The 16,478-nt window shown below is 47.3% G+C and overlaps 1 protein-coding gene across 1 annotated transcript in view; it reads right to left on the bottom strand.

The window, feature by feature from the left end:
- Positions 1 to 5,517: 5,517 nt before the first annotated feature.
- Positions 5,518 to 16,478, bottom strand: part of ELK4 (ETS transcription factor ELK4) — a 294,888-nt gene continuing 283,927 nt past the window's right edge. The window contains exons 6-7 of the transcript XR_013594930.1: positions 6,218 to 6,293; positions 5,518 to 5,865 (exon numbers count right to left, since the gene is read on the bottom strand). The gene's annotated coding sequence lies outside the window, so the exon portion shown is untranslated. The remainder of the gene's footprint in view (positions 5,866 to 6,217; positions 6,294 to 16,478) is intronic.

The following is a 16,478-nucleotide window of genomic DNA, read 5'->3' as shown; positions in this document are numbered from 1 at the left end:
CTCGTCCCTTTCCTGTGTTGTTCTATCTATTTTTGTCCAATCAGTTTCTTTTGCGGGCACCTTTTCTTTCAAATGCTGAATTACCTGCTCATATTTTCGCATGACATCCTTTGATGGCTCCCCTGTTTCCTTATTTCTTGGATATTCCTCACTGGGCCAGTCTATGGCTATTTTACACTGGGTCCATAAATCTACCGGAACCACAATGTCGAAAAACCCATCCAGGTCTTTCCACAGACATTTCTGTACCTTCACGAACCTTTCCACCTGCCTGTACCAGTCTACTGGTTTCTCTCGTAATTTTGGAAAATCGTTCGTAAAGGACACAATATCCTGTCTAGACCAGGGGACATGCACATATTTCCCTCCAGGTACTTCGCGCATGGGGCATAACTGCTCAGGTTTCTCTACCTCCCTTAAAGCAAATTCAGGAGTCACTTGTCGGGAGCGAGCCTCTTCCCTCTTTTTCGCCCACCTGCTTCTCCATCTTTCCACATCTCCCCATTTCTGCAGTACCCCCAATAATTCTTTAATCTGCAACTTTTTTCCCGCCACATTCAGGTGCTCTATATCTTTGTCTGAGAAGTCTGCTCTGTACGGTTTCTGTAAAGGCTGGGATTTCAAGATATCTACCCCCATACTAGCTGCGGTTTCGGTCAGTTTTTCGTGGAGCACTCTGGTGTTCCTTGTAAAGCTTTTACATATAAACGACAATTCTTCTTCAGAGTAGATATTCAATCGATCCAACCCCACATTTCCTGCCATTAATTCTTCTATTTCTACCCTCAGCTTGTAGAGGTCTAAAGGTTTCGTTTGCGGAGTCTGTTTCTCTAATTCACGACTCCAACTCTCAATTTCATCCGGAGTTACCAGAGAGACATTCCTAGTGCCTGTTGCTGACTCTAATTTAATTTCTTTCGCATTAAAAGGGTTATGCCTCTGCTGCATTCCCTTTCCGGTTGGTTTGTTTGGCAAGTCCAAGAACGCAACTTCAGACTCGCACTCACTGGACTGATCATCTATGATTATCGGTTCCTGTCTCGGGGGTGCCATGACTGGGGTCATAACTGGAGTAATCGGATTTCCCTGACCATTTCCGTATAACGGGACCACTGGTCCAATAGTTACTGGAATAGTCAATGCCTCAGGACTGGTATTTAACTGGGAGATTTTCTGAATTATTTCTGTCCTTTGTCTAGCTAGGGCCTCTTGCTCCTTTTCCACTAGTATCCTTCTTAAAGTCGTGTCATATAATATCTGTGGGGTCAATGGAGGAGTAAAACTCGGGGCAGTAGGATGCGTTTCACTTGGTCCTCCACCATAATTTGGTTTCGGGAATAAAGTTCCAGTGTTAAAGGACCTGCGTTCTTCCTCATATGGAGGTTGAACAAAAGGCAGTCCTGAATTCGATGGTTTCTCTTCGTTTTCATACAGGGGTCTGGGAAAGAAAACTTTCGTACGTGAATATTTTTCTTCCTGGCTTGCGGGCACTTTGGGATATATATCCCTTGTTTCCGCCGGTTCGAGTTTCTCAGAATAGGGCAATACTTGACCACCCCCTCCCAGTCCTAGGGATCTGTCTTCTTCCTTTAGAAAGTGGCGACGGGGAGCATCCCCTACACTGGAAGGACGGACCCCCTCATTATAAGGTGGCGGACTTCTGGTACAGATGTCATCTATCAACTCATCATCTGACTCCCCAAGGGCCCCCCAATGTTTACACTTTTCGGTACTTTTCTCACCCGCTGCAGGATTATGACATGCCGGCATCATGGGAAACAGACCCTCAACAATCATGCTCTGCCTCCACTGTTTCATCCTTTTATCCCTGGACTCCTGTTTCAGCCTGGGGTACCACTTGGTCAAACCCTTGTCCATTCGGGGTCTTTCTCTTTCAAAAGCCTCAATCTCCCATTCCTCTAATGCCTCATACTGCGTTAGTCTCGGTCTGGGATGCAGTTCATTCATCCGAGTTCTTAAATTAAATAAGATCCTACCATTGAAAGTCCCATCTAACGGAAAAGCCAATACTCCGTCATCTTTTGTGTACTTCACCCAATTCTCCAACCACACACAGGTATTGTACCCTCGGTCAAACATCATGAATGAGGCAGGAGTATTCGGTGGTGGGACAAGAACACCTTCTCTAGATTTAATCGGTTTGTCCGTTTTAAAATAATTTTTCACCTTACTTACAAGGGACAATTTTCTCTTGGTTCCGTACATAATATCGTATCTATTAGTCTTCCACTGATCCCTTTCAAACCCTAGGTGCCTTGGATCAGGTCGAGTTCCTGTAGTCTGCGAGTGCCACATACGACTTCTACGCTAAACTTTGTTTACAAACTACCTCCAATCAGAACGCGCTTCAGAAATCCGTGCGACCAATGGGTGTGCGACTCTGAATAATCTCCGCCAATGGGTGCGCGGCCCCTTCGTGAGACAGTTCCCACGCTCTGGCGCTCACCCCTCCTTTACAATCTCAGCTCCGCTACCCGCCCGCTGCTTCTACCAATCCCAGCGCGGCACAGAGTGACGTCAGAGGCGCTTCGCGACTGACTCCCTCCCTTCACAAGGTAACGGAAACTTTCTTTCTTTTAAAGTGCTCAGTACTTGGTTATTTTACAACAAATACACATTCGCCACAGTGCTCAAGTGTCTAGACAGAGAAAGAATTATTTTACTGCAAGTAAACTACTTCCATTTACTTTTCACTCGCTGCGGGTAGATCTCTTCCGCCTACCCTTCACTCTAGCATCGGTGAACCTGTTATTCCCCTAAACTCATCCACTTCTTTCCGGGATATATTCCGAGTTTAAGGTTTCCCAGCGGACCCCTCTGCTTTCACGCTAGCTCCGAGGAACCTGCTACTCTTCCGATGTGACCCTTATTAGGTTACGCCACTATGGGAATTTTGCCAATGAACCCCGTTACTGACATTTATTCACACATGTATTCAGAAAAACCCTAGTTAGTGCTTCCCGGTTATCTTAACCTGCACCTAACTTTCCTCGAGCCTGTGACCTCAGGACAATGGATTCTATTCACCACTTGCCCTTTCAATTCCCCGGGGAGTTCGGACAACAAGAAACAATACGGTTTACTAACGCATGGATTAGTACATATAACAATATAAGAACAAGAATAATAACAATACAGCAATTCATGAATTCCAAAACAGCGTATTCACAAGAGAATGATCAGGTCTCTTAGAACAGCCGCTCTTCTAGCAGCATTAATGTACTAGCAGCTTCCGACTCAACTAGTCTAACTAATCCTGCCTAACCTTTAGCTAGTCCCTAACCATCCTCTGCTTACCAGTAAAACTGATAGAGCGCGCGAGGCCACCCGACCAATAATTTTCGCCGTTTCCGGCTTCAGGGCCCATATACTTTCAAATCACCATATACATTGACCAGGTGACTTCACGAGCTCTACCAATTTGTGTGTGTGTTCCCTACTATTATTTTTCAGTGCACCCGACTTACCATCCACCGATGCGGGTACCTAATGACCACAATGAATCAGGGAGCTAGCTGTAAAAGGAAAAGGCAGCAAAATACAAACCCAACCAATAACATTCAAATACTGTTGAAATGACCACGGACAACGGGAAGTTTTAAAATGTTTATCTAAAGTTCATTTGCTTCGTGTATAAGGTACATCAATATAAGGCAATCAATAACCAAGATAACGTAAATGATATAACTGTAAAGAAATAATGACAGAGTAATCATTGAAATACTGATATAAAATGTAACGAGAAGATACTTATGCTATTCAATAATATTTAAGCATGGGCGGACTATGTAGGTATAACTACAGGAGGGCCTATAAAGAGTAACACGCTTCACTTAAGGTGAAGGGGCCTTTAAACAATCTAGGCAATGAGGTTCTAGACCATATCAGAAAATGACAAACTGCAATGCAAAATATAATCTCTAACAAGTGAGAAGACATAGGAACAAACTTATGGAAAAATGCAAATGACTTTCAATAGTTGCGGAAAGACATGGAAAAATAACATGTGCAATGGTAAACTTTATTGAAGCAAAAGTTAGAAATTCAGAAGGTGCAAGATTTAAGAGGTTCAGAGCAATATTTACCTAGAAAGGTGTGGAAACCAAACCCTGGCCACGGGTCAGTTAAGGACAGGAAACCCTCAAGGAAGGATACCCCTCAAAGGACAGCAGGTGCAGAATGGACACCCCGGATAGGACAGGATACCCTCGGATTAGGAATCAGGACAGGACCTCAGGACAGGACAGCAAACCCTCAGGACAGGACCGCTCAGGACAGGACCGGAACCCACAGTTCGGAAGCAACGCCTGCGCTCCACCCGCTCTGCAGCTATCGATCAAGACCCCGATTGGGTCAGCGAACTCCCAGCCAAGTGCTTCGCCAGCACTTTAAGGTTCAGTAGAACCTTAGTCTATGGTCAAATTCGGACAGAGTGCTCCGCAGCGCTCTGTATCTTCAGTCACCTATTGAGTATGATGGGTCAGTGACAGGTCAGCTAAACCAGACAAGTCGGACGGTTCCCTAGGTGAACCCAGGGTAGATATACAGTTTGGGGACAGTGTACCACCCCCCAATGTTGCAAAGTGTCAGAATCCCTCAATTTCGATTGGTCCTAAGGTAGGATTTGGGTAACACACCAATCACAATTCAACATTTCAAGCCTGTATTTGCATGTTTGGGCACCGCCTAGTAAGATTGGGGTTCCCATGAGAAGCTACACGGCAAACAGTAGCGTAATATTACAATGTAACATATAAGGAGCCACATTCGCTGTTCTCGCAGGGCAGAGGTGACTTTCTCAGGAGCATCTCGCCCATCGCTGCCAACTGGCTATGTTCCATCAGTCAAGGTCTACTGTGCTGCCAAAGTTGCGCAGGCGCAGAAGGGACCTCTAATATGGCTCTCCTTTCACTCAGACCCCCATTCCCCGCGGTACATGAAAAGTAAGCGAAAACAAATTAATACATAATAATGTCATCATGAAAACACATCACAGGGTTTGTACTTTCTACTTATCATTATAAAATATACTTATGCAGGTTAAATGTTAGCTACATTGATACAGACACAAGAGCAGTGGCACGCGCAGTACCACATGATGAGCACAGCTATGGATTACGCATGCGCATAAATTTCCCTCCACTTCTTCAGACGCGTCAGGACACGTGAGTGTGGCTGACGCATGCGCAGTAACTAAAATACAAGCGGCAGCCATTTTAAGTGACTCGAGTAAATTATTTTAGTAAAACATATAGGCAAGCGTCTTAATCTTTATTTAAACTAAATATAAACGTTAGTAAGACTTACACTTATTACTTTGTTACACATAAACGAGGTTCTTGACTTCGGCAAGCCGCAAAATATGCGAAGCTTTGCTTCATCACGGATACAAACAAAGCGGCCCCAGATAGACACACAATTAACTCAATCGTAACAACAAATAAGTACATACAAAAAAGAATTATAACAACATTGTTTTTACTCACAACATGTATCGTGAAAGATTCAATCATAAAAATAAATACATAGTAAATCACATACAATACCCCTAAAAGAATGGAGTGGGGAAGGGTAGTGCTGGGATAGTGAAAGCATAGAAACTAAAGTATGGGTCACTAAGACCAGAATACACCAGAAATAATGACAAATTAACACAATGGAACAATTAATTCATCAATTAATTTGAACGATCATGCCTCAAATAAAGTCACAAATGATAAATCAGGGAAGAGGCTGAACACAGGAGGAAGTATCGACGTTTCGACCCAAATAATGCAGGCGTGGTATATACCTTGCTAGAGGGTCTTCATCAGGACAGGGGTTGCGGGAGGTGGGGCAATAGATCTGTATGGGGAATTAAAAATACATTTTACTACGGGTCACAAAGGATCCCAAAGAGCTCATAAAATTAATAAAAGGCCGAGATGGGAACATGGTCATATATTATGGACAAAAGGAATACATCATTGGTAGCAAGAGAATCGTTACGGACAAGTATCTTATGAGGCAAGCTGGTTGGAAAACCTCAAAAGCACAATCGGTCATTGATCAATAGGAGTCAAACGTTGACAAGTACTAAATGCAGATAGTTGATACATGGTATACTTGTACGGGACGTGGACTCAAGTGTGAATCAAAAAAGGTCAAGGGACAAGTAAATATAGAATCAGTCTACAAGACATGTAAACAAGCATACCTTAAATTGAGACTGTAATGTAGTAGGTATGGTTCAATAGTGGTAGACTCTTGAAGATGCAGAAGTAAAGTTACGTCTAAAAAATCAAGAATATTCATTTAGAAAACTTAAACAAAAGGTTGTACATCAGTGTAAACCTCATAGGTAATAACAATTGCCAGGACTGGGTGCAAGCCTCACTGGTAACGACAATGTAAAAAGTGTGAATGCACACATCTGTAATCAAATTGACACGTATACCTTATGTACAGATGCCGGAGCTAAAGGGGGAACACATCACAGTAATAGTGATTAACACATTTTGGCTAAGCGAATGATGCATGATCTAATTGAAAAACATACCTTACGTCATTGTCTAATTAGGGAATGAAGTGGTGCGAGTGGCTCGAAATCTGCACAACAAGTGGAGTAAAAATAGAAAACCCACTGTTCACTATTTGCACCTCATACGGCTGCGTACAGCATCGACAGATGATACAAATTTGACATCACTTGCGTGTGAAATGGCATACCTTTCAATAAAAACTGCCGTTGACAATAGGGGGTTCACACGTAGATATATAATGTGGCGGGTATTAGTCGCTGTCGAACTGTGAATAGTTGAACACAAGAATGTAGACTCTATAGGGTGCCGAAGGAATATATTAGAACCTTCGCTTGTAAACACAACAAACCGCTAAAGGCGCTTATAAAATGACATACCTGCCAATAGCAAGAATGCAGCAGAAAAGGGGGTTCAGCTGTAGTTTTAAACAATGACGTGCGTGGCTCACCGCTGAATCGTATGGTGTGGCGGTCCTCGTTAGCTCAACAAAACTATGAAATAGCGGGACAGCATATTAGTATTTTGGTCCCCACATTAGTAAAAAGTCACGTACAATGCGTTCAAGGTAGCATACCTAACTATGGGATGGCAAGGTAATGTATTGGGACCTTCGCTTGTAAGCTCAACAAACAGCTATCGGTGCTTTCAAATAGACATACCTGCAAAGGCAGAGATTCAGCAGAAAAAAGGGGGGAGGGTTGGGGTTCAACTGTCGTTTTAAACACAGACGTGCGTGGGTCACCGCTGAATAGTGTGTTTTGGGGGTCCTCGTCAGCTCCACAAAGTAAAATCTATGGAATAGCGGGACAGAGTCTAAATATTTTGGTCCCCACGTTAATGAAAAATCACGCATAATGCGTTCAAGGTAACATACCTAGCAAACGCAGGAGTACCACGAAACGTGGAGGTTTGCACCGAAGACCGCTAGTATCTTCTGCGGTTCGTAATTCGTAAAGGTCCAAGGACAGGATCTGCAAAACGGCAGGGCAATTTATTAGTGCCCTCGCCAGTTATAAAAATGCAGCGTTAGGGTCATAAAATGGGTTAAACCAAGATGTACCGTGTAGCAAGAAAAACTGTGGACTAGTAAGGAAATCCTAAACGGCACTGCTCATCGTTGGGCTCAGACGGCAGTAACTGCTGAGGTTGCTTCCTATAGAGTTCCGATCACGTGACCCATACTAATCATAGTCACAGAAAGGGGACTTGTTGAAAGAGGAAGGAATCTTTATTTTGCCAACTCCGATATATAATATAACGGTGAAGATAAAATCCTAATGGAAGTGATAACACTAAACGCTTCCTAATGTGCAGTATCTGAAGGCAGAGGAGTTATAGAAAGTCAGTGCGTGTCATCGCAATCACTCATATAACCTTGCGTGTTACTCATAGAATTTCTATACAAAAAATTGTTATTGGGAAACCAAAAAGTGCACATACATAAAAACACTTGCTAGCATAAGCCATAATAGTGGTAGATAATTGCCTTATAGCACACATATTGTACACATAATTGATATACAATATATTATCATTAACATTACGGCGTACCTATCGAACACGATGGTAAAGGCCGTCAGTACCGAAAGATTGTTGTTGTGCATTCAAGGAGTTGGTACAGATGACAAAGCAATGTACTGGCCAACATTTATATTTGCAGATTGGCCATTTGAGCAAAGGTACTCTCAGTTTCATTAAGACCCGCCTTTACTGAGTCAAACAGAAACATCCATTTGGCTTCACGGGTGTTGAGAACATTTGAAATACTGCCTCCCCTAGCACCTAGAGTGACTTTCTCATGGATGACCCACCTCAGACTCTCTGGTGTATGTTGTTTGGTTTTGAAGTGATCAACTAATGGGGCTCCCACTACCTCACATCTAATTCTACTTGTATGTTGTAGGATCCTGACTTTTGCCTTTTGCTGAGTCTGGCCAATGTAGATTAGATCACATTCACATAAGATGGCGTAAATTACGTTGTGGGTGTTACAGTTCGTAAGTGATTTCAGTGGGATTTTATGATCCTTATATTCAAAGACCTTTGTCTGGATTGTATTGTCGCAGGCTTTGCACTTAGTGCATCTGTGATGCCCTGTGACAGGTGGGAGATTCCACAGTGATAGAACGGTGGTGGGTTCTATGGGAGGGAGGAATGATCGGACAACATGGTCTCTGATGTTCTTACCTCTTTTAAAAGCATGTAGAGGCAGTGTTGGATATCCAATATCATCGGATATTAGTGACCAATGTTTATTAATGATCTTTTTGATCCTGTTACTCTCTGTTGTGAAAGTGGTCACACAGACCATGCGAGTATTTTGTTCCTCATTACATTGTTTAGGTTGTAGTAAGCATTCCCTGGGATTGTACCACGCTCGTTTTTTGGCTCTCTTGACCAGACGCCGGGGGTATCCTCTCTGTATCAATCTATTCATCAGGTCATCTGCTTGCTCCATGTAATGCACTTTATCTGAGCAGTTCCTGCGAATTCGCAAAAATTGCCCGATAGGCAAGTTATCCCGGAGGGATCTGGGATGGTGACTGCCATACTGGAGAAGCGAATTCCGCTCAGTGGATTTACGGAAGAGGGTCGTCTTCAGAATTCCATCATCATTATAGATCGTAAGATCAAGGAAATCAACATCTTATTTACTTCCACTCTACGGAGTCAGCTTTGCTTTTCTCCACGGAGACTCTTCGGAGACACGTGGATGAGGGTCATACAGCGGCACTGATTCTCCTTGACCTAAGTGCCGCTTTTGACACTGTGACTCATCACCCCCTGCTGCAGTTTTGAAGGAAGGGTGGAGTGGCAGGGAAGGCGTGGGACTGACTGGAATCGTTTCTTTAAGACCGCAGCTTCCAAGTTGCACAAGGGGCCGATAGGTCGAAGGCCATAAATCTGAACCAAGGGGTTCCTCAAGGATCTAGCCTCAGCCCAACCGTTTTTAACCTATATGTGGTGCCTGTGGCTGCAATAACTGAGCAATATGGGGTGGAAGTGGTGACTTACGCCGATGATACTCAGCTGGTTGTGGCCTTAGCGCAGCCAGCTGAGAGTGCAGCCAGCAATTTCATGTCCTGTTTACAACATCTCGCGGCCTGGATGGCTAGTAATTGCCTTAGATTAAATGGCGATAAAACTGAGGTGCTGATTGTGGGTAAAGCGCCGTCAGTCCGACCTCAGCATGGTGGCCTCAGACGCTTGGGCCACTTCCCATACCAAATGAGCAAGTCAGGAACCTGGGGATTTGGATTGACTCCAAAATCTCATTTGACTACCACACTAGACATGTTGCTGGCACGTGTTTTGGCATTCTGCGTGGCCTCAGAAAGACACTGGATCTACTCCCAATAACAGCTAGGAAATCTTTAGTCCATGTCTTGGTTACCTCAAGGCTGGACTACAGGAATGCCCTTTATTTGGGAGCTAATGTGAGATGCCTCCAGAGACTGCAGTGTATTCAGAATGCGGCCGCCCGCCTGGTGTTGATGCTGCCTAAAAGAGCCTCTTCAAAAAAAGCCCTCGAGACGCTACATTGGCTGCCAGTTAGGGAGCGTGTACAGTTCAAAGCCCTCTGTGTAAGTCATCGGATTACACAGGAGAAAAGACCCTGTTTTCTTCTCAACTTCCTAACACCACATATCCCGACTCGTCAATTGAGATCTTATGGGGCGGGTTTAGTGCAGGTTCCCAAAATCAGAAGAGCAAAAAATGGGAAGGCGGTCCTTCGGTTCCTGGCAGCCCGACTGTGGAACAGCCTACCCCTTAGGCTCTGTATGGAAACCTCGGAGGTGGTTTTCCGCAAAGAGCTGAAAACACACTTATTTCCCAGGGAAGAGGCCTAATGAGGTTTGGGTGTGGGAGGACATGATGGCGTGGGAAGCTGGGGGGCCAATACTTGAGCGCGGGGACACACTGGTCAGTGTAACCAGGTGCTTTACAAGCTCAGTTTATTATTATTATTATTATTATTATATCATACGCGACTCTTGGTTGCCTACTGGCCCAGATGAGCGAAATGATGAGGGAGCGCAGTTTTCGAAAGAATTGAGCAGTGAGAGGGATCGGAACGTTCAAGAACAGATTGAGGAATTTTGGCAGCACCACCATCTTGGCGATTGCGATCTGGCCTACCAGGGATAGCGGAAGCCGGCTCCAGTTCGGGATCCTTGATTCCAACCAGTCAACTACACAGCCAAAGTTAGATCTTCACAACTCGTCCAGATCCCTACTTAACCAGATGCCTAGATAGCACATAGGGCCAGAAGCCCACAGAAACGGGAAGTCGGGGGTGAAAGACGTAGTGGCATCCTTCAATGGGAATAACACGGACTTGCTCCAAATTACTTGAATCCCGGAAAGTCCACCAAAGCGTATGATCTCCCGAACGAGGGGGCTAAGGTTTTCCTGAGGGTTACGGACGTCCAAGGTAACGTCGTCGCGTAAATGCATACGAGGAGGGAACGGGCCGAGAAACCAATTCCCCTGTGGGTGTGGTGCAGGGGCTCCATCGCAACTGCAAAAAGCATAGGCGATAATGGGCATCCCTGCCGGGTGCCCCTATTGATACTAATGGGGTCCGAGACCTGGCAGTTAATGCGAAGGTGTGCCGTAGGGTTAGTGTAAAGGAGCATGATCTTGCGTAAGAACATTTTGCTGAAGCCCATGCGAGGCAAGAGGTAAAATAAGAAGGTCCACTCTAGAACAGAGGAGGAGCTTGGCGGGCATCCGTGATGGCCGCGTGAGCACAGCGCTCTCCGGACCCCCGCCACTCCCGGCATAATATCCTGAACATATCCTGATTCGTCACGAGGATTTGTGTAGAGGACACTGGGCTGATCTTCCTATGGTTTTTGGAATTTGATTCGGACCAGGGGCACCGAAGATACGACGACTCGAACTTTCGGGGTCCGCCCTGGAGGTGCGCCCGGGTCTGGGTGAGGCACTGTGGCCGTGTCTGAGTTGAACAACAGCGGCTGGGGGATTTGACTTGTGGGTCCCCCTCTTAAGTTTCGGTTTCGATTCTGCCTCGGACTGCGACGTCTGGCAGAGGAGTCTGGCCCTTGCTGGGTCCAACGGCACGAGACTGCTGTTGTGCCTTTGGCTTGCTTCTTGTCCTTCCGGGCTGGCTCACGCCTAGAGGTACCCTCGCCGCTGCTTTCTGGCTACAGCGCCTTCCTCCCCTGTGGCCATTTTCACCTGATCGAGTGAGTCCCCCGGGACGCGGTCTCCAACATGGCGGGCAGAGGGGACCGAGAGACTCGGAAGACCAAAACGCCCCTTCGCGGGGGCCCGGTCCAGTCTAACGTCATGGACCGGTACACCCATTCGAAGGGGTCCCCTGGAACCGCCTTGCCTGGCCCGAGTGCAGTTGACCACACTGTGGAAGCGTTGACGGAGCCGTCCTTGCAGGACATCATGGGCGCCATTTCTGGCATGAAGGAAACAATAGGCCAACAGTATGAAGCTTTGGCCCACAAAATCGACACCGTGGCCATTGATGTGAACTTGATTCGGGCCGACCTATCTAAAACCAATGAGAAGGTGAAGTCATTGGATCTCAAGTCATCCAGCTTCACGACCGACGTCTCGGAGGTACAGACGGAGATTGGCAATCTCCGAAGGGTGAACGATTTCATGACCCGGCGCTTGGAGGACTTTGAAAACAGAGCACGTCGTTGTAACGTGCGTGTGGTTGGCGTTCCGGAAAATCCGGACCCGCATTCTGTTGATCTCCTGGTCGAGGACCTGCTACAGAACTACCTCTCTCCGTCTGGGTTGAGTAAATTCTTCGCAGTGGAACGTGCCCATCGTGTTCCGGGAGGCCAGGGCAAGCCGGGCGCCCCGCCGAGGCCTATTGTTGCGAAACTCTTTCACTATAGAGACCGGGACGCTATCCTGCAGGCATCGCGAGTGAAGGGCCCGGTGGCCTTTGAGAATGCCACGGTGAATTTCTACCCGGACTTTTCTCAATTGGTGCAGAAACAGCGTATGGGCTTCCGTGGAGTCAAGAAGCGTCTCCGGGACTTGGGACTGCGCTACGCTATGCTTTTTCCAACCAGGCTGCGAGTTGAATACAATGAACGGACCCTTTTCTTTGATCGGCCTGATTCCGTGAATGACTGGCTGGACTCTCTGCCGGACCGACCTCCTGAGACTGAGCCCGCCGAACACCTGGGTGGTGCCGAGGGTGGTATAGAGAGCTGAACTTATTGTCTATACCCCGGTCTCCGTGCCACGTAACTTCTTCAGGGATTTTATGCCTAAGTGCCTCTCTTTCTGTGTGTTTTCCTCCTTCTTTATCTTGATCGGGGTGGCGGGTGGGACAGGGCCTTTCCTCCTCCGGGGTCTTTTTGTAGAATGGGGGTTCTTGGGCGACAGGCACACTGCATGTTGGGGTGGCTTTTTAGCTTCTTGCAGGGGTGCAGGGTGGGGGGTGTTTTCTTGGTCGTTGGGGGGTGGGTAGATGGGAAGTTTGATGTTTGTGTTTTGTTTTTTCAAGGCGATTCTCTCTTGCTAATGGTGTTCTCGATGTCCTGCTCATTGGGGGAGGGTTTCGGCATTACTGTGTGGGATGGGGGGTAGCGGGTTGAGGTTTATTTCGTGGAATGTCAATGGTCTGGGGGATCGTATAAAACGGGGTGTGGTGTTGCGTTGTCTACGACGTTTGTCTCCTGATATTGTCTTTCTGCAGGAGACTCATCTAGTGGGCAATACTTGTCGTGCAATGAACAGGTGGGGCTATCGCCTCGTCGCACATTCGGGGTTTACCACGGGTTCCAGGGGGGTGGGTATCCTTGTCCGGGCTAACCTCCCCCTGGCAATTGATGATGTGATTCTTGATGATCGGGGGCGCTACGCCGTCCTCGTGGGACGCTATGAGGGTCGGACCATTTCCCTATTTACCGTTTATGTGCCCCCCGGTCTACAGACCTCTACCTTTTCCGATTTGGGCCGAGTGTTGTTGAACCTCCCAGATAGTACGCTTTTCATTGCAGGTGATTTTAACTCTGTGTTCTCCGGTCTGCATGATCGTCACCCCCCTAGGGACACTCCTTCGGCCCAACAATGGCTGGGTGGGTTCCTGGATACTTTTGGTTTAGTGGATTGTTGGAGACTTATGCACCCTACTCAGCTTCAATACACTTTCCATTCCGGGGCCCATGGGAGTCTGTCTAGACTGGATTATTTCCTGATGCCTGCGGCGCAGTCGTCTGCTGTTCGGGCGATTAGGCACCTCCCCCGGGGCATCTCCGACCATTCTCCGCTTTGGCTTTGTTTTGAGGTGGGGGTGGAGGCGGCGGGCCGGGTAGCTCCCATTAACCCATGGTATCTGACCTCCCCCGAGACCCGTGGTCTCTTGATCAAGTCGTTGGACAATTATTTTTTAGACAACGAGGGGTCCGTCTCCTCTGCGGTGTCCCTATGGGAGGCCTTTAAGACAGTGATCCGCGGGCAGGCCCTTTCCCTTATTGCTGAATCCAAAAAGGCGAGAAATCGGGAGGTGGTGGAACTCGAGAGGGAAATTGTTGGGATAGAAGCTGACTTGGAATCGGCTGTAACTCCTGATACACTCCACGCCTTGGGTCTGAAACAATTTGCGTATAGGTCTCTGGTTACGGACGCGGCTAAAATGATGTTTCGGGAGCAGCAGGGTCGTTTGTATGATGTGGGGGACAAGGCGGGTAAATTGCTGGCGTGGTTGGACAAGAAGGAGAGGGCGAATCGTGTGGTGCCGGTGATTCAGACCCTGAATGGTGTGAGAGTGACTGACCCGGTGGGAATAGTTGACTGTTTTGCGGACTATTTACGTGTGGTTTATTCCCCTGTGTCTGACCGGGATGTGGATGACTCTCGCCTCTTGTTGCGTGATATAGCTCTGCCCTGTGTCTCCGATTTGGACCGAGTCTCTTTGGACTCCCCCTTTTCCACGGACGAGATAGCGACTGCCATTCGCTCACTCCGTTCGGGCAAGGCTTTGGGCCCGAATGGATTGCCGATTGAGTTGCGTAAATATTTAACAAGGACCCCCTGAGTACATGGAAATACAGTTCCTAGACCAGGGAAAAACAAATAATTGATATATATCAATCTAGGCAACAAACACAATAGGTCGGAAGGGACTGAGCTACAACATTGGTTTTTGTTAAAAAAGAGTACAATTTTTATTCAAATTTTATCAATTATTTGCCGATTGAGTTGTACAAGCTAAGTCCTGACAGGGTAGCGCCCTATCTTCGTACCATGTTTTTGGAGTCCCGGGAGCGGGGTATTCTCCCATATGATCAGCGTCTGGCTACGATCGTTGTTATTCCTAAAGAAGGTAAACCCCGGGACCTTTGTTCGTCTTATAGGCCCATCTCCCTGTTGAATGTTGAGCCCAAGGTTCTGGCTAAGCTCCTGGCTACCCGCCTCCTGACGGTTATTAGCAGTTTGATTCATCCAGACCAATCCGGATTTATCCCGCATCGTAACACGGCTCTTAATCTGCGTCGTCTCCACGGTGCCATTGCGAGGGCGGGGCTTCTGACGGAGCCGGCCATTTTGGCTTCGCTGGATGCCTCGATGGCCTTTGATACGATAGAGTGGCCCTATCTTTGGGCGACTCTTGAGAAGTTTGGTTTCGGTCCTGGGTTTATTGGTTGGGTGAAGTTGTTATACGCCGAACCCTTGGCGCAGGTTGTGGTTAAAGGTCGAGTTTCTGTTCCCTTTGGCCTTGGTAGGGGGACCAGACAGGGGTGCCCCTTGTCTCCTCTACTTTTTGCTCTTGCTTTGGAGCCGTTAGCTGCATGGCTTCGATGGGAACCTTCACTCAAAGGGATCCGTTGGTCACCGGATTTTGAGGATCGCGTCTCGCTTTACGCGGATGACATTCTTCTTTATCTTACTTCCCCGCGCAAATCTTTAAATGTCCTATTTGACGTTCTCACTTCGTTTGGCGCTAACTCTGGTCTGGTTATTAATTGGGCTAAGTCCTGTGTGTATGTTTTTTCGGGTGTTCTGCCCCCGTTGCCGGATAGATTTCCTATCCAGGTTGTCCAGTCCGGCTTCAAATATTTGGGGATCTTTATTACGCTGGACTCCTCACTCCGGTTTGAATGTAATCTCCTCCCCCCGCTTCTTAGACTGCGACTGGATGTGGCCCGCTGGCGTAAGTTACCCCTGTCTCCTCTGGGCAGGGCTGCCCTTTTCAAAATGATGTCTTTGCCACGATTCCTATACGCACTTCAGAATTCCTATGATGACGTTCCCGCTACCTATTTCCGAGAGATTGAGAGTCTCCAAAGGCAATTGATTTGGGACGGGCGTCCACGTATCGCCCTTCCGAAACTTACCATCCCTTGGTATGACGGGGGCGTGGCGCTCCCTGATATCAAAAGATATTATTGGGCTACCCAACTGTCTGCCATTAACCACGCAATGTATTCCCTGGGTCGGGATCCGGCCTTTGAAATGGATAGACTCCAGCTACCGGGAGGGGACTTTAATAGAGCGCTTTACTCCAAGTCGGCTGGGCGCCATCTTACGGGCCCGTCCAGGATTGCAGTCAGTGTGTGGCGCGCCGCGAATGTGAGTCTGGGATGGGAGAATCGGCTGACACTGGCGACTCCGCTTTATGCTTCTGAGCGTTTGGGATGTCTCTGGTCTACTAAGGGCTTTGACCGATGGGATATGATTGGAATATGTAGAGTGGGAGATGTCTGTGTGAACGGTAGAGTGAAGTCCTTCGAGGCCCTTCGGGCCGAATATGACTTGAGTGATAGGGAATTTTTTCGGTATCTGCAGGTTCGCCATGCCCTGGCCTCTGTTCTGACTCCTGGTGTGGCCCTCCCCGAGTCCTCCCCCCTCGAGGATCGCATTCTGGATGGCCACCTTCCCGATAGCACTATCTCCCTGATTTACAAGAAGCTGATTAATAATCGCGCCGAC

The sequence above is a fragment of the Lissotriton helveticus genome, chromosome 5_1 (genome assembly GCF_964261635.1).
Source record: "Lissotriton helveticus chromosome 5_1, aLisHel1.1, whole genome shotgun sequence".
In the NCBI taxonomy this organism is placed as follows: Eukaryota; Metazoa; Chordata; class Amphibia; order Caudata; family Salamandridae; genus Lissotriton; species Lissotriton helveticus.
This window is presented reverse-complemented; position numbering and strand designations above follow the sequence as displayed.